Below are 23,537 nucleotides of genomic sequence, written 5' to 3' on the forward strand. Positions count from 1 at the left end.
GACGAAGAAGAGAAGATCGATCGGTATCTTTTTCATTGAGATAAGCGTGTAATCGATCTTCTTCTTACTTCGTTCTTCTTTGTAATAATCGTGTGTATATATATATATATATATATGTCACGTGATGTTTCAAACTATGTATTTTGTAATTATAGAAAAACAGAGAGAGAGAGAGAGAGAGAGAGAGAGAGAGAGAGAGAGAGAGAGAAAGAGAGAGAGAGAAAGAGAGACAGAGGGAGAAAGAGAGACAGAGGGAGGGGGAGAGAGAGAGAGAGACTAATTGTAAAAAAAAAAGAAAAAAGAAAAAAAAAACAAATAGAATACACACTTTGCAAAGGTGGTTTTAACGTTTTGACAAGAATTTTTATCATAATAAAAAAATTTGTATAACGTTTAGATGTTTAAGCGTTTGAAACACGATTCGTTTAAGCGTTTCACTATCGAAATTGTTTTTCATAGGATCTTTCTCATCGGCGGATCTACTTTTTTAGCCTTTTGCACGACGCAATTTTAAAAGCTATTAACAGTGCACAGCACAGCACCTGCGGACAATGTCCGCAGCAAGGGCTCTCGTTTTATCGATGAACGTAAAAGAAATTCTTGGCAACGGCTATGGCGATAACGATCCAGCAGTTCCCTCTTTGCTTCTTGAATTAATTACTCCTCAAATTTATGCGTGAAATCTGGCGAGTTGTATTTTTCCAAGGAAAAGTTACCCCTCACCGTCTAAAGAAAAGTTCTTTTTTCTTTTTCTTTTTTGTTATTTTTTCTTTTTCTTTTTCAGCGAACGATTGCTATTCAGCTTTGTTTGAAAAGATAATTTTAAAACTTCATTCGTTTTACGATTAACACCGAGAAGATATTAAGGATTTTCAATATTTGTAACAATATTTTGGTTTGCTATAAAATAAAGATTATCAATCAATAACGGCAATGGTTTATAAAAAAAGAAAAAAAAATTATATGGTAGTCAATTCTTCAGCACATCCGTTTGCAAAAGAAAAGAAAAAAGAAAATAAAAAAACTTTTAAAAGCACTTATAAGATTATTGATAACGATAACAAAATTCATTATAAAAACTGCGACAGGAAATTGTCTATCTTTGTTTAGAAAAACTATGCATTATAAAAGATGTCTACACGTATATAGGCATGTATATAAATATATATATATAACTATCGAAAGGAACTGACTGTAGGAACAATAAATACATTTTTTGTTGCATTATCGATCTGCTGGAACGTAATAAGCTACTATCACGAGCGCCAATCCGTAAAGTCCTTAATTCGTTGAAGCGTCGCTTCCGTCGATCCTTTCGAAGGGAAATTGCAGCAGCCACAATGGTGCACACGCGCGTCTTTTAACGAGCAAGCGCGGATCCTATCGGCGTCTTTCACGTTCCAGTAGCCTTGAAACACCGGATACGCCCTCTCATCTTCTTCGTCCGTGATCGGTCTCGGCAGAAAGAGAGAAAGAGAGAAAGAGAAAGAGAGAGAGAGAGAGAGAGAGAGAGAGAGAGAGAGAGAGAGAGAAAGAGAGAGAAGAGCGTTTATGAACGCAAAGAAGATGAGGAGGCAGCACGCGACAAAACATTGGCGGCTCCTTTACTTGGACTTCGTCCATGCAAACCAATCCTGTTCTTCGTCAATAATTATTATCGAAATATTTCTCTTCGAATTCCATATCTCTCGCGAAGAAAATCTCATTTAAATGTTACAGAACACTAGTCTGATTAACGTTTCGCAATATTCTTCCATATATGCCTAGAGGTATGCATGCATGTATGCATGTATGTATATATATATGTATGTATGTATGTATGACATGCATACATAGACGAATCATCATGATTTGGTTTCATATTCCAATGGAGTACAATTCACGGAACATTTACTTCGCGGTATATATATCTTTCCCGAGTAAGTTCTTATCGAAAGTTTGGATCCTTGGAAAGGCACATCTTGAATAGCGGATGAGGAGAGATTTTTTTTCTTTTTTATTTTATTTTATTTTTGTTTTTTAAATGTGAATCACATATTTAAAGATATCGCATGACTGATACTTAACTGTATCTTCCATTTTTTTCCTTATTGTTCTTTATATTGGAGTAAGAAAGAAATAAAATAATTAAACTTTTCTAAAGACACATTTTTTTTTGCTTCTTGATCATCCTCTGCAAAAAAATCTTGTCATTTTCCTGTCTTCCCAACGAAAAGGAATCGAAAGTAGAAAATTATTTTTAAATGATTTTAAGCTCGGGTAGACAGACAGATAAACACGATTTTACGCGTGGAAGAGTTTAGTCGGAAGACATCGAAAGAGAGATCGTTGGGTCCTCCGTAGTTTCGCTTCTTTGTTCGCCGCTATTTGAGATCATCGACATCACGAGTCACTGGAGAAGTCTAGAGAATCTAAGAAGAGTCGTAGCACTTAAGGACTTTTACGAGCTCTCCGAACCACAAAGAAATGTACATGAGATCGTTGCTACCAGGGAATATTTTTATTAACATTGAAACAAGGAATTATTTAACAGTTAACAGGGAATATTTTTATAGCATTGAATTCGAACGAAAGGGAGGGAAGTAGTATAAGTAGATCGTTCCAACGCTTTGATTTCTCGATCGATAATCTATGTGCAACTTATATAATTTTTCGCATTATCTCGTCTTCATGAACTTATTATTTTACTTTAACGCCGATAAATAAAATCATTCGAAAGAATTACGTCTCTTCTTCATGTGCCTGCACATTTTTATTTATTATTCACTTAAGAATATAATCTAAGATAGATCGATATAAAAGTTTTATATTCTGATACATTAACAAATTCTTTTGCATAATAAAACAAGGGCTTTGATCGGTCGCCGCTTTCGTCGTTCCACTGCCTTACTGTCCGCGAATGTCTACGCTTTTAATATTTAGTGAAACAACAAATACTTTCACGAGTCTCATCGACCCCTTCTCGAGAAGCCGGCACCAGCGAGAGTACCTACAGGCGCTTATTATTTGTAAGTTGCCTTCTTTTCCGGAGCCTTTGAGTCTTTAAAACTGCAGTCACGACTTTACTTTAGCTGAGTATCAATTACCTTCCCTGTTCCCTCATAATTTTTACACGAGAAATTTTCAATGCATGTGATCTCGAACGTCTTGTACAATAATATCACTTATTAATGTAATTTTGTATTTTCTTCCTGGTACCTTGAACAACATTCAATTTTCTTATGGTCCTTAACTTATTTTTTCCTTTTTGCAAATTCCATTTGCTTTTACCTTTCAAAGAAAAGGAAAACAAAATGTCAATTATAAGAAAAACGTAGGTAGAGAGAGAGAGAAAGAAAGAAAGAAAGAAAGAGAGAGAGAGAGAGAGAGAGAGAGAGAGAGACGAGCGCATTCCTCGGCAGGTAAAAAATCCGATTTCGAGACGGGAAAAGGTTCTAAGCGAGGCTTAACGCGGTAGTCGCTCGGATGCTGTAGAAAGTATACACTTTCACCGCGGCGTCTCTCGTGCACGCGGGGTCCAAGTGCGTATGACTTCTCGAGCGCATATTAAAGCGTCTTTCCTCGAGTTATAGCTGCTTGCTCGTGTATCCCTTACTGTTGTACACGTTTACAACAATACGAAAGAGGGGGAAAAAGATATATATATATATATATATATATATATATATATATATATGCACGTATGTATGTAGTTACACACCACACACACATACACATACACATACACCACACAGGTGTAGCAAAAGAAGAACACGGGACATACAAAAGAAGGTATCGAGAAACGTTATCTCTTTGTCGCCATCTCTTTGACTCTTCTTTTTCTTTGATTCTCATTTTTTTCCTTTTTCGTTTCCTGTTTCTTCTTCATTTCTCTTCGAGGTTCTTTTCGCGCCACCGATTAATCATTCGACAAGTGCGATATTCCGTGACTGCGAAAGGATCTCATCATGAATCGGTGAGCTCGATGCGCGAACAAGAACGATAACCTGGTCGGTTTAAAACAGGAATGGTCAAACTTGAAGTAAATACCAATCCGTGAGTCCAACGATAAAGACGACACGACTATTCCATAACGAGATCAGCATTCCTCGATGTCTCGAGGATCGAGACTTTCCACCGTCCTACGTCGGCGAAAGTGCCGCATATCTGATCGTCCCAATCGGGAGGAAGATATCTCGAACATTACAATTTATAAGTCTTCGCGCGCATAAATCTAATAAGTTCTGTAGGTATAGGTGGTTATTGGGTATATTATCGAAAACTGTTCGGTAACTAAATTTTTCTTTTTTCATTTTTTTTTTTTTTTTATAAAGGAAATCTTATGATCTTGTCTTTGCAAGAAGAGGCTTTCACGTTCATATATCCACTCTTTCCCACGTCACCTAGGAGGCCACGACTAGAATTTCTTTCTCCTTCTCTCTCTATCTATCTATCTATCTCTTTTCTTCTCTTTCGCAGAGAAGCACGAAACGTACTTGAAACTACTTGGCACGGTCCCATTAAGAGCGTGCGTTGTACGTAGAAGGGCGGTAGAAGATCAATGACCCAAGGTCAAACTGAGGGTTACGAGAGAAGCAACAGAGGGCTATCTATGTTCGTTGTAGGAAAAGGAGAGAGGCACACCAGGAAATCGGTCCTAACACCGGGACTAGCGTCTAACGTCGTGCAACACGATGTACCCGTCCGTCGTCCTTTAAGGCATCCATTAGCTTCCTAACTACTAAACACACCAGTCGGTCCGACGACCCCTCGTGAGCTCGCCTCGCTTCCGAGCTCGAAAGCGGACAGTGTGCTCCATGATGGATCCTCGTCCTCATCCTCGTCCTCATCCTCGTCCTCATCCTCATCCTCATCCTTTTCTTATCCTTCTTCTTCTTCTTCTTCTTCTCTTTCTTGTTCTTCTTCTTTCTTTGGAGAAGAGAAAAAGAGAAAGAGAGAGAGAGAGAGAGAGACTTGTTCCTTCTTTTTTTCTTTCCTTTCGTATTCTCTCTTCTTTTTCCTTCTCCTCCTCTTCCTCTTCGTTGTCTTATTTTTCTTCATGTTCTTCTCCTTTTACTTCTTCTTCTTCTTCTTTCTCTCTTTTTACTTCTCGCAAAGGTAGCGACGTTCAAGGGTCATTGACATCTTCGCCTGACGACATCGTAGGCACGTCGTGTTTCTTCGGTCATCGCGTTTACTCGCACACGCCAGACAATTCCAGATAATATCTAACAATTTGAAAAAGGAACATGGCCGGGTCTGTCGTGATTAGACACGACTCTCTTCGCGCACGCGCATGAGTGAGAGAGAGAGAGAGAGAGAGAGAGAGAGAGAGAGAGAGAGAGAGAAAGAGAGAAAAGATGAAAAAAAAGAAATGCTCTCTTTGTTCGTTCTACCTCGTTAAGAGAAAAGTTTCGTTAAGCGAGAACATACGTAATTGGGCGATAAAACCGAACGAAAAGAAAACGGATAGGTCGGAGAGAAAAATCGTGCCGTCTGGTAGAACGTTGCGCCGACGTTGTGTGTTGTGTAATCGGTTAACGAGCAACGAGAACGCAACTGGAACGAATTTCACTGTATAGTTTGTATGGATACACGTAGCCAGCCATTGCACTCGTTGCACAATAGATTTGCATTCGAGAGAGAGAGAGAGAGAGAGAGAGAGAGAGAGAGAGAGAGAGAGAGAGAGAGACAGAGAGAGAGGGAAGGGCGCCGATGAGATCGGACAGGGTGAGACTAGTGCCTGGTTGAGGGTATGAGAAGAGAGAAAGAGAAAGAGGAAGGGGAATCCAATAGAAGAAGGGAATATCCAACTCGACGTGCCTCGACGTTTATCCGCTAATTTCTTTAATTATCCACGGGATCCGGGCCATAATTAATGGCGACTCGTTCGGATTTCCGCGTTACCATCTCTTTCTTTCTCTCTCTCTCTCTCTCTCTCTCTGTCTTTCTGTCTCTCTCCTTCCTCTCCTTCTTTCTCTCTACGTTTAATGAGATAAAGTCAGTCAAACTACGTCAGTGCTACGACGTAGCACTCTCGTCGTTGAATTAGAAACGACGCTTGCGTCGAGTTCAATTAACGTCGAAATGCAAAATTGTCTCTATTCCCAGACATTTGTAGAATTTTCATGAAACTTATTATTAATGGAGCTTGAAAAATGTGAAGTTTATGTGTGTATATATATATATATATATATATATATATATATATATACCATTGAATTTGTTTATATTAGTAAGATAGATTACGTGAAATCACAATAAAGAGGATTTAACAATTCAACAATATTCGTGAGAGGGGAATTATGTATGTCTGGTAGAGGACGGACAATGATACGAGTTGTACGTGAAAACTCCGAAAGACGATCGTACGTGTCATATCAAGAGGACAAGAAGAACTTTTCCTCTTCTCCCTCTTTCTTTCTCCTTGTGACCTTCTCGTAGTTGCACGCCGTATACGTGCAGGACCTGAACGAATGAAGCGAGTTAGTCAGCCACCATCTGTTTGCATATGTATGTATATACATATGTATGTATATACATATGTATGTATATACATATGTATGTATATATGTATAAGTAATATGTATGTATATAATATGTATATATAATATGTATGTATGTAAGGCTCGCTAAGTCTTTCTAATCTACCTTCGAGATATTGAAAATACGGTTTCGTTGAAATCAATTTTGAAAGTGTAATCGATCAATTGATCGGTTCCTTATAGAATCGATCAATCATTTTGATGATGGATTAAGAGCGATGATCGTCTTTAAATTTGAAATAAAAAGAAGAGAATGTACGTATCGAATTAAATATAGGGATGCAAATCGAGTCGATGTACCTCCGTCTTCCTCTTCTATTCCTTCTGTCTCCTTCCTCGTCATCCCTTCTCACGATCATCGCTCGTTAGCCGCATTGTGCCTTCGACTCATGACTTCGACGCATATACAAGTTACGCAAGAGGCAGAACACTCGATACGACTTGCGGCTTGCCAAGATGGACTGGAAAAAAAGTGTAGCAGATATCGTGTCACGAGCCAGTCGCTGCTATAGCTGCTGCCATTCGTTGCAGTGCTTTAAAGCCCTCTCCCTCTCTTGCCCCTTTCTCTTTCTCCTCTTCTTTTTATTTCCATCGGACGACCGAGGACGAGTTAAGATGATTAAATTTTTAAACTGCATCTATTATGATGCGATTAGAAAGGAAATAATTTATAACTACGAATAAAAATTCGTACTTATAATGAAAGAACAAAAAAAAATCTATAAATCTATATTCGCCTATATGTATAATTCTTTTGCAGAACTTTTATCAGAGCGCGCGAGCGCGCGGGTACGTACACGATGCATTTTTATGATCCATAATTCGGCCTCTCAATGACTCTCGTATAAAATAACGGCCCGGGCATACTTCAGTTTTGTCGTTACGTTCAACGTTCTTGGTCCTGAGTCTTTTTGATTTTGCCGTGCGTGCCGATCCACACGTAGACTTATATTTATGCGTATACAACGACGTATATGATGACGAAGACGACGATGGTGGCGGCGGTGACGGCGATGACGACGACCACAATAACGTAGAAAGAGATAAGCGAATAAAATTCGAATCGTGGCGGAATGGTAATTTTATAGGCGGATCCCGACCCCTCGACCTCCCTTCTCCGAATATCCTCGCGAATCTCACGTAGGAATGAAACGATGAGGCGCACACGCTGTACCTCCCCCTCTCCCTCTGTCTCTCTCGTCGTTTTTGTACAGAAACGGAATCTCGCGCGACGTGATCCTTCTCTTCTTTTACCGCATCATCCACTTTCCATATCCTTGTAAACGAAGAGGACGAAGAAGAATAATAAAAGAAAATAATAATAATAATCATAATCATAAAAAAAGAAACAAGAAAAAGGTTTAGAGAAGTACCGACTCGAAAGGAGGACTTGCATACACCTACGTGCCAGAGAAACCATTTTTTATTTTCATAAATCCACGATTTCCTTTCCACAAGCGTTCGTTTCATTCCTCAGCGACTGTACGTAAGTTACCTTTATCCTTTCGAGATATTAGCATCGTTCGACCTTGCGAATATCTTCGAACAATTTTGCAGAACGTATTCATTTTCAAACGGTTTAGCGAAAGACTTTAACGGCACTTCAATATCGTTGAACGAGAGATCGTCCGGAAAGGTCAAAGTTCACTCGATTATGCTCGCTCGAGCGTCGATTAGCTACCACGTATACGCGCGTTCCTCGACGAACGCGAACCGTTCTCACAGAAGAATTTTTATCTCTCGATCGAGGATAACTAAACTTTCACGCGAATCGCGCGCTCGTTCGCTCATTCGTTCGTAAGTTCGTTCCTTAGCTCGCGGCCTTTATCGTATGTAAGTACAGGCGCGGCAAAACCAACGGAAAGCGAACGGCCGCGATTCGTAGCGGTAATGGTCTCTATCTCTTTTCCTTTTCTGTCTTTCTTTTCTTCTTTCTCGCTCGTCCTTATTCTATAAGCGACATATACCTATACAGATCTATACGCAGTGGGATTTAACCTTCTAAGAGAACGCCCATGTTACAAAACGAGCCGCCTCTCGTTCTCATTTCCTCGAGCTTGTCGTTTTCCTTCTTTTCTCGATGCCAGTTTATCTACGGTGTTGGCCGGGTGAACGACTCTCGGCCAATCTTACGATTAAATTAGTAGGAAAGTGGAGTAAAACGTCATCTACACAGAAAGAGAGAGAGAGAGAGAGAGAGAGAGAGAGAGAGAGAGAGAGAGTGGGGGGAGAAAAAGTAACTGAAAAGTAGCATCGAAGAACCGCTAAATTCATTATATTATTAATAATTAAAATATTAATACAAGATAAAAGAAATTCTATCGGAGTAAATCCGAATAGATTTATATTTAAATTTTTCCTTGAAATAATCGAAAATTTGAATAAATAAGAAGAATCCAGTGAACGTTAGATTCTCTTATCGAATAATGGTTGTTATTCTTAGTGAAAACGTTTTCCGACACAACACGATTCGTATTGCTCGATGACTCTCCGCGGTCGTGAGTTCCTAACGATCGTGCGCCAACGTCGTTCTCACTGACATTCACCGTTCGCGACCGTTTCTACGAACGATATTTTGCTCTTCTGGAAACGCGGTCTGTAGTCTATCTCTTTCTCTCAACTGAGGTTAAACGAGACGATGATTTGCAAGCCAAATGAGACCGAGATCAAGGAGCGGACGTTCGTTTTCTCGGACGAAACTACTTCTCTCTCTCTCTCCCCCTTTTATGTTTGAATCTTACGACATCTTCAAATTCTCATCGAAAATCATTCATCGGTAAGAAGGATGAGAAGTAAAAGAGAAAAGAGAAAAGAGAAAAGAGACAAGAGAGAAAAAAAAGAAAAAAAAGAAGAAAGAACGGGAAGAGAAGAGCCCGTTCGAATATAACAATCGTTTATCTCAAGCTTTGACTTCCTCCTGTCGATCGTTGAAATATGGTCGGTACGGTGGACGAGCGAGTATATATGTATACGACTCTTCTCAAAATCCGACGCGCTGACAGACACGAATAAAGCGGAATGGGAGGAGACTGTCGGCGCCATGATACGTTTTGTATCGATGCATCCTTTTCGATTTTGTTCCCTCATTGGATTCATCCATTTTTTCTTCTTCGTCTCTTTTACTTACGGATTCGCTGAGATTCGATTAAATCTTAATATTTTATTCGATGCTAATTAAGCTTCAGTCCAGCTTGAAAAAGAAGAAAGAAATACGGTACATCTTTCTCCCTTCCTACCTCCCTCCTTTTCCCTTTTCCTCTCTCTCTCTCTCTCTCTCTCTCTCTCTCTCTCTCTTTCTCTCTCTCTCTCTCTCTCTTCTTAATCCTTAATCTCGTGCGCTTGATGTTTTGTCGAGCGACAAACGAAAATAATTTTAATCAATTCCGGTGCATGCAAGATCACGATCTGGCAGATGATCAACAATAATCTTTCTTATTCCATTTTTTTTTTGAGTGGGGGGAGAGAAGACTGATTCACATTTTTCTGCCGACCGCCGATCGAAAAGAGACGACGACAGCATATATTTTTAGCTCGGACGAGGGCGCCGCGTTCAAGTCGCGCGGCGTGAACTCGATTTGATCATTCCGTGCACGTAAGCGACATTACAGAAAGCCGAATCGATAAATAAAATCGATAGCCTTCGGAAACTAAATCCAGGAACTGGCTTCCTTCATGGTTACTTGTCATTCCGGTGCTCTCGGTTTTCGGCAGGGGAAGAGGACCGATCCAACCTTCTTCTACCTCCTCATCCTCATCCTCATTCTCCTTCTTCTCCTCTGACGACAACTCTGGCCCTTTCTCGTCCTTCTCGGTTGATTATCGATTTTTGCTCTTTGCAAAGGGGGTCAGCAAACTGTGGCGGTCGCCGAAGGACGCCAAGGGTGTTCTCTTTCGTCTTTCCCCTTTTCCTCTCCTCTATACTTCTCTCCCCTCTTCTCTCTCTCTCTCTCTCTCTCTCTTTCTCTTGTTCGCCCTTTCTTTCTCTTTCCTCTCCACTCAAGAGTCGATCGTGCACACTTATATCGCGCGACTTGCTTTTTACTCCGTTTTTCTCCTTGCTCGAGATTTGGAAGTCGACGACCGTGATCGCGTTCCTTCGTGGTGGAACTCGCTGGTCCGCATTAATCGCGAGAACGATAAATGCACCTTTATCGGCCCTTTCTCCCTGCTTCTCTCCATTACCCTCTCTTCCTTCTCCCTCTCCTCCTCTTCTTCTTCTTCTTCTTCCTCCTTTGAAATCCTGATTCTCAGGGGAACGACCGTAAGGCCAGGTGAATTTTACAGTGGAATCAAAGTAACGATTTCTCCTTTTATTATTCTCAATTTTAAATCGAAGAAAAACGTTTTCTCTCTTTCTCTGTCTCTCTCTCTCTCTCTCTCTTTCTCTCTCTCTTTCAGTATTTTTTTCTTTTCTTTCCTCTCCTATCTCTTCTTACGAATCGAAAGAAATCTCTCGTCGAGGAAGTCGTGGAATATCATGATAGTCGACGCTCTAAATCTTCTTGATATTTTCTATCGAACGTATCAGATCATCGAGGAGACACAATCTCCATTTGGTTTTCTAATAAATAAATTAAAAAAAAAAAAAAAAAAAAAAGGGAAAAGAAAGAATAGATAGCCTTTCGTAATGTGGTTAGAGGAACCGTTAACGCTTCGCTCATTCATGGAGCGTGCATTAATTCGTGTCGTTGCTTTCTGCCTCCGTCGTAACCCGGTTATCGCTTGAGTTCATTAAAATGAATTAATAAAGGAAACCCGTGACCGTTCTCCAACGTTCTCCGTATAGATAAGGCTTTGCTCTTGCGTGAGATACTCCCTCGAGCCGAACAAACGTTGTAGTAGTTTTTAGTAATCGTAGTAGCAGTAATACTATAATACTACTTTAATTTTTCGCACGCTAATGTTGTGTTGTGCATATATATGTATAGGTGACGTTCGTCATGAATTTATAAAAATGTCATGTATTTTATATATGTAAACAGTTTAGGTGTATGTGTGTGCGTTTGTGTGTATGTAGATATATTTATATATATTAGGGAGACCGGAAAGTAATGTCGTTTCTGCGCATGTCGATATTTGATTGTGATTAAAAATAAAAACTTGTTGAAAATTTATTCGTTTGAATTTAATTTAAAAAAGCGACATTACTTTCCGGTCCGCCTAATATATATATATATGGTCCAGATGGAATTGGTTCAATTTTTAGCAAAACGGTTTGTTAAATGATTGTTGTTTTTGTTGATATCTACCTATCTGTGTCGGTAGTACATAAATTTCCATAAATGTCGTATCATTTATACGTGTACACGATATATTGGCTTGACCACCGTCGATGAATCATAATTAGCTAGGATGGAGACGAAGTCGTCGAGTTAAATTAAGGTGCGCCTTCTGTCCCTCCCGCGTGAAAACCAAATCGAGTGTCCGCCGTGCGAATAGTGAGTCACGCGTCGCGAGTCACGCGCGTACGTTTGCGCGTGGCGAGTGGCGCGTGGGCAACCGAAAGGAAGCGACGTAGGGGAAAGAGAGGAGTGCATTCATTCTTCTCTCTCTCTCTCTTTCTCTTTTTCTTTTCACCCTTCCTTTTTTCGTTGCTTCTTTCTCGACACTTATGACTATTTTTGACGATCATTTTTCTCTTCATTCAAACATTGTTCAAGGGAAAAAGTCTTGCAATAGTTTTATGATCAATCGTGACTCGACGTTTTCAAGTAAATCAACTCATCTGCTTCTTTCAAGAAAACAAACCTGGAGAATGCCGATGTAATAAGATCAGAGCGATGCTAATGCAGTAAGTTTAAAAAGTGCAATTTCCATTTTCCTGTAAAAATTAATCGTAAAATTCTAATAATAATAATAATAATAATAATAATAACAATAATAATAATAATAATAATAATAACAATAATAATAATAATAATAATAATAATAATAATAATAATAATAATAATAATAATAATAATAATAATAATAATAATGTTTTTTACATATTACCGTCTTAAACTTTTACCATTTACCAGTCTAGAATAAAAGAGTTTTAAGAGTTTTTATTATGAATAAATATAAGTAGACGAAAAAAAAATCCTAGCAAAGTTTGAATTTTTTCGTGTCGACGACCTTGGATGTTAGCGTTGCAGCGAACCTGTGGCTGACATAAATTAAACACCCACTGAAATTACGCCAATGACACATAGAATAGGAACAAGACAGAGACATAGATAGAAAAAGAGAAAGAGAGAGAAAGAAAGATAGATAAAGAGATAGAGAGAGAGATAGAGAGAGAGAGAGAGAGAGGGTTGAGAGGGGAGGAAGGAGGTAGAAAACTTGTTTGTAACCTTTCACTTACTGCCGTGAAGCGATCTCTCGAATCCTTCTACGTACGTGCTCGATAAGAAATTATCGACGCTCCGTTTAAACAGAATTATCTTTACAAAGTGTGCAAACATCTTTACGGTACTTCGTACTAATCCTAAGGGCTGAATAGTTTATGTAGCTACCATAATTAAAATGAAATATGTGAATTAAAAATATCGTTTCACTTAAAGAAATCATTAAATTATTATTAATATTTCGATTCTTAAGTATGTATAGAGAGACTTTTTATATGTATTATAGGATATACGATAGTTCGATAGTTATCGAAAGAAATTTCTCTTATTGTAGAATCGTTCACGATTTAGCATGGATCGTAATAGATGTGAGCGCGCGAGCGCTTGCTTACGCGTGTGCACGAGAGCCTTCTCGCCGAGCAAGACGAGCTATCGAAAATCTCAAATCCCACTAACCTCATTGGCGAGCCACCAAGCGACGGTGTACGCCTGTGGTACCGATTTCTTTGAAACTCCGACGGGGAATTTATTTCTTCTTTACGTGAGACGGATATGTATGCGCGAAAAGAAGTTCGTTTCGAAAACGAAAATTTCGAAAAGAGGACAGAGTACAATTTTTCGTATTATAGATCGGCAATTTTGTTATTTCTTTTTTTTTATCTTTTTTATTTTTTTTTTATTTTTTTATAACATTTATCGAAAAAAAAATGACAAATCACAAGAGTCTTTCGATCGATCGAAAAAACGAACAACCAATGAAAAGCCGTTTCAAGAAAGAAGAAATTTTTAATACCTTTGATACACGGCCATTTAAGTATAGGCCACATAAGCCCATAAATGAACCATGTTATTAACTATCATTGTAAAGTGTAAAGTTACGCCTAAAAGCGATAAAATAATTATTGGAAAGAGAAGGATGTAATATATGTAGAACATTTTTCTCTTTCCAATATATCTTTTCCATAATATATGTATAACATGCGTTATAAACGAAAAACAGTAATCGTCGTTATTGTTAATTAAAAAATGTTTTTTTTTTATATTCCTTAGTGGTCATTCAACGAATTTCTCAAAGATAAATATTTCATATAGTAATAAATGACCCTTGAGAAAAAGTTCAATGGACTGTCAAAAGTATGACATGACACCAGCACTTAACGATATTACGAACTATTATTTTAGATTTTGATATCAGCAGACGAATCGATCGATATCATTTTTAAATCGCTTTAATCGTTATTTATATCTTGAGTAAATATCGTCGTATAGCAAATAAGAAATCGACAAGTGGAATATTGAAAGATGTAATTGATAAAATGAAGATAATAAATAAGTATAATATGCTTCTTTGAAATGAATCGAAAATGATCCATTACGTTGGATGACCTCCACCGATGATCAACGGTATGAAAATTGCATTATACATGCTGATAATTATGCATTAGCTGATAAACATTACGAAGCATTTCATGATCATGTTATTTTTTTGATTTTTATTCTACATAAAACAATCACAAAGGTCTCTAAATAGAAAGTCCGACGTGGGTCACCAATGGCCCACGAGGCATTCAAACCGTTGTTAATCTCGATTTACAACGGCGTGACCGATCGACGACTTACTCGACGCTTACTTCTTTTACGGCTGAAAGAAAAACGAAAGTGCACAGAAGTAGCGCGTTCACCGTGGTGCAAGCGCCGGACGTGCAAACAAAGAAATGTTGACGCGCCAATGCAAGGCGCGAAACGTGGAACGAACTGTAGTAGAAGACTATGCGAGATCGTCTTCGGACATGAGAAATTCTCCTCGATTGGTTTTCCAACGTTTCACTATAGGATGTTTATAGAACGTAAGTTCGAGCGTGAGAACGTTTCGGAAAGAAATAAATGATTTATTTTTGCTAAGTCATCAGTCCTTCTTTTTCTTTATTATTTCTTTTTTTTTCTTCTTCATCCTCATCTTCTTTTCTTTTTTCTGACAATATTTTATAGATCTTCCTCGAAGATCTTTCTAATACATGATGGTATTCTATATAATAAATAATCCTTAGGATGAAGTTAAAGATCTCCGTGAAACAACACGTCGGTCGTCTGTTATCCATCGATGCTAGAAACTCGGTCACATAACACAGACGGTCTTACCCGACTAATTATTGTCATGCTTCTATTACTTCTGTTACTTACGACGTCCTAACTTTAAACTTGCATCGTCCTTATCGTCGTCGTCGGCTTTCGCCAATGAGCAAGCGCGTAAAATTGCAACTAAAACCTGTTATAATTGCTTCAATCGTGCTACGTTACGGATCTGCACCGTCGCTTTTCTTCCTTCCTTTAACTCTCTCTCTCTCTCTCTCTCTCTCGCTCTCTCTCTCTCTCTCTCTCCCTCTTTTTCTCCTTTCTTGTTTTTGCTCGGTTATTTATTATAACGAAAAGGTATTATTATTCGTCCTCAAACGAAAGAAAGAGGAAGTTTTGAGAAGGAAGAAGAACGAGACGACGATATCAAAGATGCTCGAAGCGAAGCAAAGTGGGCGTTCGATTACGATGCCTCGTTAAAACCGATCCTCTCGAGTGCGTTGATTAATATGGAAAGCAACACGAATTTTAGGTGCAAACGCATGGAAGAAAACCGGTTGTCGCGGTGGACAATCGTGATTCGCGGCACAGTCAAGTACGCTGGAACGTTTGTAAGAACGTCTCCCTCTTTCTCTTTCTCTCTCTCTCTTTCTCTGAAAACAAACATCTTGCAAGTAACGAGCCGAACGAGGAATATATTTATGAAGGACGATAAAAATACGCAAGGCAGGAATCGCAGCAAACTTTGATTATGGTACTGAATTTCTACCCGGTAATGACGATGTAATGATCCTAGAAATCGGACTTTGTTTTGTAGATACTTAAGAAGTAAACAAACAAACAAACAAACAAAAAAGAGAAGAAAAAAAGATAAAAAAGAAAAAGTAAAAAGAAAAAAAGAGAAAAGATAATTATTTCTAATTTAAATTACACGTACCTAATCGAATACGAGTTGAAATTCACGGAAATGGATTTTCAACGCGTTAATGAGATAATCGTTCGAAAATCGCGTTTCACTAAACGTCTCTCTCTCTTCCTATTCTCATTTCCTAGTCGCACGAGCTCGTATCTTCGAGGATATAAAGGAACTGGTTTTTCACGCAACCATGCGGCGAGGGTCGGCTAGTCAGCTAGCTTAGCTAGCAAGCTAACTCACCAACGATAGGAAACCGGGATCAACCGGGAAGAGCGACATTCCAGATGATGCTGACCATCCTGAGGACGCTCTATTCTTGGAAGTCGAATCGATAATCCGTTAATCGTGATAACTTCTTTCCTTAACGACGAAGACGGGGACGATCAACGACAACGCAGCGGATTGCTCTCGCTTCGAAAATCTTTAAAGCAATTTTCATCTATTAAATCGAGTATACGAGTATCTCTTTATAAGTTAAGATACGTTAAATTGCGTTCGTTTTCTATCGACCAGGCTATACATCAAGGAGTAAAATAATTATTGTGCTAGACGGATTTTCTGGAAAGTCGTTTTATTTTGTTGTAGATGATTGATTATGTAATTAACGATCCCGGTAATCGTAGACAGAAGAAACTCCATGGTTTAGACCGACGATTAGACGTGAAAGTTTATCACCGTGAAAGGCCGACCGATGTATCAGGAGCATTGAATTTATGGATATACTCTCGCGCGCCTTGAAACTCTCCACGGAAACGTGCCATTCGCGAACGGAAAAGAGACCGCCGTCGTATACAATGCGAACGATGCTTCGAAACAAAAGTATCAAGAAGGCAACTACTGGTTGGTTAGTCTCTCTCTTTCTCTCTCTATCTTTCTCTCTTTCTCTCTCTTTCTCTCTCTTTCTCTCTCTCTCTCTCTCTCTAGCTTGAGGTGTGGTCGAAAGAGATCGACGTTCTCGATCTATTCCGATTGGAAATAAATACCGAAAGCCGTTAAGTACAATTGTATCCCTTTTCCATTCTTCTTACGTCTCCCGATACCCGCTCGAAATCTCTTTGGTTTACGGTATATACATATACACCTACTTTCCGCTCTGTCGAATTCTTCCTATCACGACTTTCAACTATCACAATAGCCATTCGATTAAGTAATACCACTTCCTTCTATTATGCATTTTCCTCTCAATAATATATGTATAAGCTAGATCGATTTACCGCTAAGTCAATCATGTTCTCTTTTTTCTTTTCCTTTTTTTTTTACCAACCAAGGATTGCCTATATTGGTCTTACAATAAAAACGATATTGGAAATATCGTATCGACGATTTTCTTGTTTCAAAATGCGCGAACGAGACGGAATCAGACTTGTTTTCTCGTCATTCGGAGATGATCGATCGTCCTTCTCATTCGTTGTCAATTATTCTAAATAGAAGGGATACGTCGTAAAGAGTAATTTTCTATAATATGTTCTTTTATCCCATCGAAAAAGGAATCCCGATTTCTAACTAGGTGAACGCCCTAGGTAGCAAACGGAGAATCTACAAGTTATTTTATTTATCGTGTTTCGATCTGCATGTACGCGTCAATCCGGTAATTGTCGTTCCTATACGTCGTATACTGTGGTAACTTTTAATATGCAAATTTACTCCCGCATTAATTCTCATAGCCTTTCGTTTAATCGAGGCATCCGGTCGGACGCGCTCGGCTGAATCATCGCATACGACGATATCTCTCGCGGTGGCCCCCTCTTGTTCTTTCCCTTTCTTCTTTTTCTTTTCCTTCTTTTTTCTTCCCTTCGTCTTTATCTCCTTCTTCTATTTCTTCTTTCACTATATCTTTCTCTCATTCTCTCCAGCTCCGTTTTGTCTTGATCTTTCCAACGATGAAATGCGAATTTGGCTCGAACGAGGAGCACGACGACCTTGAGTCGGGTCGACTAAGCGTGACTTCATTAATTACAGTCATTCATTCATTCATTCGTTTGTTCGTTCGTTCGGCTATTATATACTTTGACGTCCTTGCCGGCATCTTCGAAAGACGGCACTCTTTTGCGACATTAGAGAACAATTTGAAAGAAGCCACAATATGCGCGAATCCTACAAGATTATAATTCTTCCAATCGTTCTAAAATTTTTTATAAGATCGAATCGGGGCTCTTGTAAGACTTTATTTTAGAACAATCTTTGCCAATTTTCTTGCCGTCTTTATAATGATAATGCTGCTGCTGCTGTTGCTGTTGCTGCTGCTGCTGCTGCTAACGGCAATAATGAAACGGTGCAAACACCGAGATCGCGTTATTCGCCTCGACTCTTTAATAACTCCGACAAAACTTTGCGGCAGCTGCCCGCTTGTCTCTTCCTCTTTCTCCTCCTCGCGAAAGTACATTGGTTCCACTTAAACGAGAGAAATCGCTTATGTCGTTTTACCATGTACTTACATACGACTTTGAAAATACACTATGAGTGCTTTGACACGTTCCATTCTGATTCTACGAAACGAATGGAGATTCAACGAAATATTTTTTTTATTGAACTTTCTTATCCAAACAGATCATTTTTTATATATTATCGTTCTTGTTATTAACATTGAAAAAAGAATTGATTTTTTTCCATAGGATTCTAAATAAAAATAAAGTAAAAAAAAAAAAAAAATGAAAATTGTATTTGTACGAAAGATATTATAAACCTTGTAATTTACGGTAGGTAAGTAAAGCAAGTTTCGCTTCCGTCTCCGTAATGATTATTTTTTCTTTTTATTCTTGGAAAGGACATTTTGTTCGAAGAGCGTGCATGACCTCCACCCTTCCCCCCTTCGTTATAGCCGAGGAGGACGGATATAAAGTGCAAAGGTTGTTGAATATTTCGCGGGAAAATAAGAAATATGCGGGCAAGAGAGTTCGTAATAGTTAACCTAATTGGCCAAAGCGGTTGTTCTACGGAGGACGGTCCGCATCCGGTGCAAGGCGGGCAATGCATCCGGCCTGAAAACGGATGAGGGGCTCGCATTCATGTGCAAATCGTTTCGCAGCATTGTACCGGAGATCTCGACCGCACTAATACTTACTGTATCGCTGTGTAAAGTTTCTTCTGATGTTTGTGTAGGAGAGAAGAAGAATTTAAGGTCGCTTCACGTTAGGAAAGAAACTACCGAGACAACTAGTTAAAAAAAGATAAAAAAGTAAAAGAGAATAAAAAGAAATTTTTATATATTTCGTCGTCGTGTTCATAACTTTTCAAAGTAAATGCGCGAATAAAATGTTGTATTATTGATTTCAAAATTAAATAAATATTATTATCAATTATTTTCTTTATGTTTTCGTACAAAATTCGAATAAAATTTGCTTCAAATGAAATCTCATTTATGATTAAAATATAATAAAAATTTATTTACATATTATGTCGAAAATAATTGGAATTAATATCGGTGTGGAATAGGATATTACGACGGTCCAATAAGACTAAATGAAAGTTACATGTTTCTATCGTCGAAACCGCATTAGACTACTTAAAGTTATTGCGACGGCGAAGAATAATAAAGTTCAAGTAGGTGGTATACTTAAGTCGTTATGCATAATGAGATTTTTTTCAAAATCATTTAAATTTTATTTATATCGAAACGAATATTCTATTTATCAGGTATGGCAATAACGATAATGACGATCGATGCGTGAGTATCGTCAAATATGAAAATAATAAGTACGAAGATCGTGCACGGCTTGCTTTGCACACGACCGTAACGTTGCTTAATTGGAATTCTCCGTTCCATTATTACTCCGCAGTACGTGGCTCGGTTTAATCTTGCCATCTTCCTAGAGAAATATTTACATAATGCCGGCAATTGACCGTTCAATCGGGTCCATATCGTGCAAGTTATAATTTAAGTTGGCTTCCCTGAGAAATCGCCGTCGGCCATCTTGGGCCTAGACAAACGAAGGCGCGCCGCCGTCTTTCGAAGAGAGCGCGCTAACAAAGGAGATCCTGTATCCTCGACGTGCTAAAAAGCAAAGACTCCAGAGAAAAGGAAGTTGTTGGAAAGGCTCGCGAGACCCTCAAAGGAGTCATCGCTAATCAGGACTGTCCACGAATATGCGACCGGATGTGAATGCAACTTGTAATAGAGGAGAGGGGTAGGGAAAGAGGGGGGGGGGGAGAGAGAGAGAGAGAGAGAGAAAGGAAGATACTTTTTTCTTTCACGAATGACCATTTTCTCGTTCGATTCCGTCGTAGAATTTTCCTCGGTATTGGAACGGAATGGCAAAATTGAAATGCACAACATCGTAGCACAATCTTAACTACTTTCGAGAGAAGGCTTACATACTTGGGTTACTAATTTACTTCGATCTAATTACAAGCGAATTATTTGGAAACGTTCGATATATACCATGACCAAACAGGAAGCTCAATTACGTGTGATAAAACGACAAGGAGGAGATCCTCTCAATACGATCGGTCATCTAAGTCATTTTACATTTTTATTATTCTACTGATCGTAATTTTTTTTTATTATTTCGCGTCCGAGACTCGTGGTAAATTATCGACAAAGACTCTCTTTCTGTCGATCTGCTCGAGGCAATTCGAAACATGGTCGTATGACTATTATCGAAATGACAATTTTATTGACCATTCACGTGATCTTCATAAAGGTCCACATCGTTTAGCAGCGATCAAGCAGAAAAGCAAAGTAATCCTGAGAATCGATCGAACTTCAGTCAGCTCGGATTAATAACGACCGTGAATATATCGTTACGAGTCGATGCGCACAAATCAAGCATTGACGAGAAAGAGAAAAAGATAATGATGGAATTTCATTGATTGATCACAAGAGAGACCACGACGACTTTTCCTTTCCCTTCCTCTCCCTTTGACTTTCGAGAAGTATCGTTAATGAATCGCGTCTCATCGATCGTCGCGAATGAGAAAGAGAGAGAGAGGGAGGAGAGTTCGATGCACCGTAGTTAAGATTAACAAATATTATTGTCGCTTATTGTATAAACACGTTGACATTGACACATAGTCGTTACTTAATAGCGTACAGTTTTTTGAATGACCGTGCAAAGTTCTCATGCGTTGAATAAAAGGTGATCGTGAGATCGTTATAATAAGTAGGTTTCTAATACGAATGAAAATTAATAAGTAAATAAATGACTAAGTAAGTATATTTATCAGACATCTTATCAACTTTGTCGAAAGTCATTAGACGCATAAACTATTTCCTTATCGTTTAAATTCCAAGTCGTTTTATTAAGAATAATAATTCAAATATATATATATGTATGTATGTGTGTATGTTATCAAGTCGATTACAGATACGATGAAAAGTGAGATACTCATGAGATATCGATGAATCTTACTAGTGGTGGAAAAAAAGAGAAAAAGAGAAAGAGAGAGAAAGAGAGAGAGAGAGAGAGAGAGAGATTAAGAGGAGGTAGAATGAGATGGTAAAGGAGTAAACCGCCGAACCTGCCGACGAATAACTTCACGCATGCTTCCCACGTGACTCACGGTACGTGGTCGGAGTAGGTACGCATCGTTCATGAGCCCTCCGTGCAACCTGCACGCACAATGCGTGGCAAAGAGCGACGCGTTGCTGCTCGCTGGCTGGCTGACTGGGCTGACTGCTGCTTGGCGGACACACGATTCATACTGGCTGCACCTTATGACTCAACAGAGTCAGTAACCTTCCGTTAGCCCTGCTTTAGACCACTTTTCCATCTCTCGCTTGCTCCCTACTCTATACGAGACAGTTATTTGCTCGATGTCTTATTTCGAGAACGTTCTAAAGTAAACGATTAATTCAAATGGAGAGAGGAACAGAAGGAGAGAAAGAGAGAGAGAGAGGCGGAGAGAAAAAAACGAATAAGATCGAAAGCCGTCGATATTAATGAGACCGAGTTCAACCTCAGCTCCTGAAAACCGTCTGATTTACGGCCTTGGTTGGCTCCGTGATACTATTACGTATCACCGTGTCTTACAGAGACAGGGAAGTAATAACCTTTTTCCAACTCGGTCTCTTTCACTCACGTATGTACATACTTCGTCGTCAACGCAAGGCGCGTGCACACCGTATACAAACTGCTAATATTACTACTACTACTATTATTACTACTACTATTACTACTACTACTATTATTACTACTACTATTACTACTACTATTATTACTACTACTACGAGCAAACACACCACACATCATACCGCACCACCGTTAGACTCGACGAACTAGATTGACTTTCTTGTAACTCCGCGTGTTCTTCAACTGTTCTCGATATATATATATATATATATATATATATATATATGCATGTATGTATGTATGTATGCATGTATGTATGTATGTATGTATTTGCCAATCGCCATCGAGCCTGTCCTCGTTAACTTTCCTCTTGCGGATATATATATATTATCGGTATGCCGACGAACGTAAATCATATTTCATTATTTTACAGGTTTAAAAGGATTTTCGGTGTTGAATGACGCCTTTGGTCGGAATCATTATATGCCTGTTTAACCTGAATCGTATCTGTTCCAAAGTGATGGATTCTTTCTAGAGAAAGAGAAATTATATAATGATTTTTATAATTTTACAAAGGTATTAATAAATAAATAACTGATAGGACAATGAGTACGACACTCATACTCGATAATAAATCTTACCGTAAACACAACGATATTGTCGAAGGTTGAACGACTCGAAAGATTATCACATCCTTGAGAGCTCAGCAGCCCCGTAGCAACAAGGCCCTTTTGTATGCGAAGAACTGTTGGGTTGCGTTCAAAGGCATGCGGAATATGCCATGGAATTTCAAGCGGGCCCAACGGCCGGACGTTGAATCATGTCGGGCGTGAACGCGCGCCTCGATCTTCGACGAATCATGCCCAAGTGAGTCAGACGCTATTGCCTATCTTTCGTAATTTGCCATTGGGAGCCGTTTCTAAAAGATTTGATCTTAACTTTTATTTCAAAGGGACGATCAATTTATTCTTTCAAACAGTTTTAAAATTGATTTATGATCAATTGATTATTTCGTTTTGACTAATTAATCGATTAATTTTGTTATGTTTATTTTTAATTGATTTCTCATGTTTACATAACAAAAAATAAATAAATAAAATTAATAAAAAAAATAAATAAACAAATAAAAAGAATGTTTAAACGCTTTCGAATTAAATAGATTAAGCCAGATTACGCAATTCAAATGCATTATATTCGGCTAAGAAGGTAATGTTTAGAAAATACGCTTCCGATAGAACAGTAAGCCGTCTTAAGTTGAAGTAATGGAGCAGCGGGTTATTCGAAGACGAAGTCTTAAGAGATAATCGAGGCACGGCAGGCCGTACCGATAAATCAAGCCATTCGTAAACCTGCTTTTCCACGATTACCACGAAGAAGTCCTTTCGTAAAGGTGTACATGAAGAGAAGGCCGTACGACGGCAGGCCGTTGCACGTGAGCGAACGGATAATTGCAGTTACGTTAGCGACGTTATATGAGAGCCGTGTGCCGATGATATATCGTTGCGTGAAAGGGACCCTTTGGCTAATCATACCAAGAGTATAGTATATACCGTTACTCTCGAAAACGAACGTGCTTCAAAATCGCGGATATAGAAATATTTTCATCGATTGACAGAGTCCAATCACAGCCCCTTCCTCTCTCTCTACCTTATTTCCCTTACACGTTCTCTTCCTTTTCCTCCCCGTT

The 23,537-nt window shown here is 38.8% G+C and overlaps 1 protein-coding gene and 1 long non-coding RNA gene across 2 annotated transcripts in view; both read right to left on the reverse strand.

Moving 5' to 3' along the window:
- LOC124422293 (serine/threonine-protein kinase 17B-like) overlaps positions 1-23,537 on the reverse strand; it is a 78,049-nt gene that overhangs the window by 25,529 nt on the left and 28,983 nt on the right. The window lies entirely within an intron of this gene.
- On the reverse strand, positions 21,060-22,828 carry LOC124422294. Its single transcript, XR_006941822.1, has 2 exons — positions 22,492-22,828; positions 21,060-22,381 (listed from the first exon to the last, which is right to left on the reverse strand). It is a non-coding gene; the product is annotated as an uncharacterized LOC124422294 (long non-coding RNA).

Source organism: Vespa crabro, chromosome 2 (assembly GCF_910589235.1).
Source record: "Vespa crabro chromosome 2, iyVesCrab1.2, whole genome shotgun sequence".
NCBI classification, from domain to species: domain Eukaryota; kingdom Metazoa; phylum Arthropoda; class Insecta; order Hymenoptera; family Vespidae; genus Vespa; species Vespa crabro.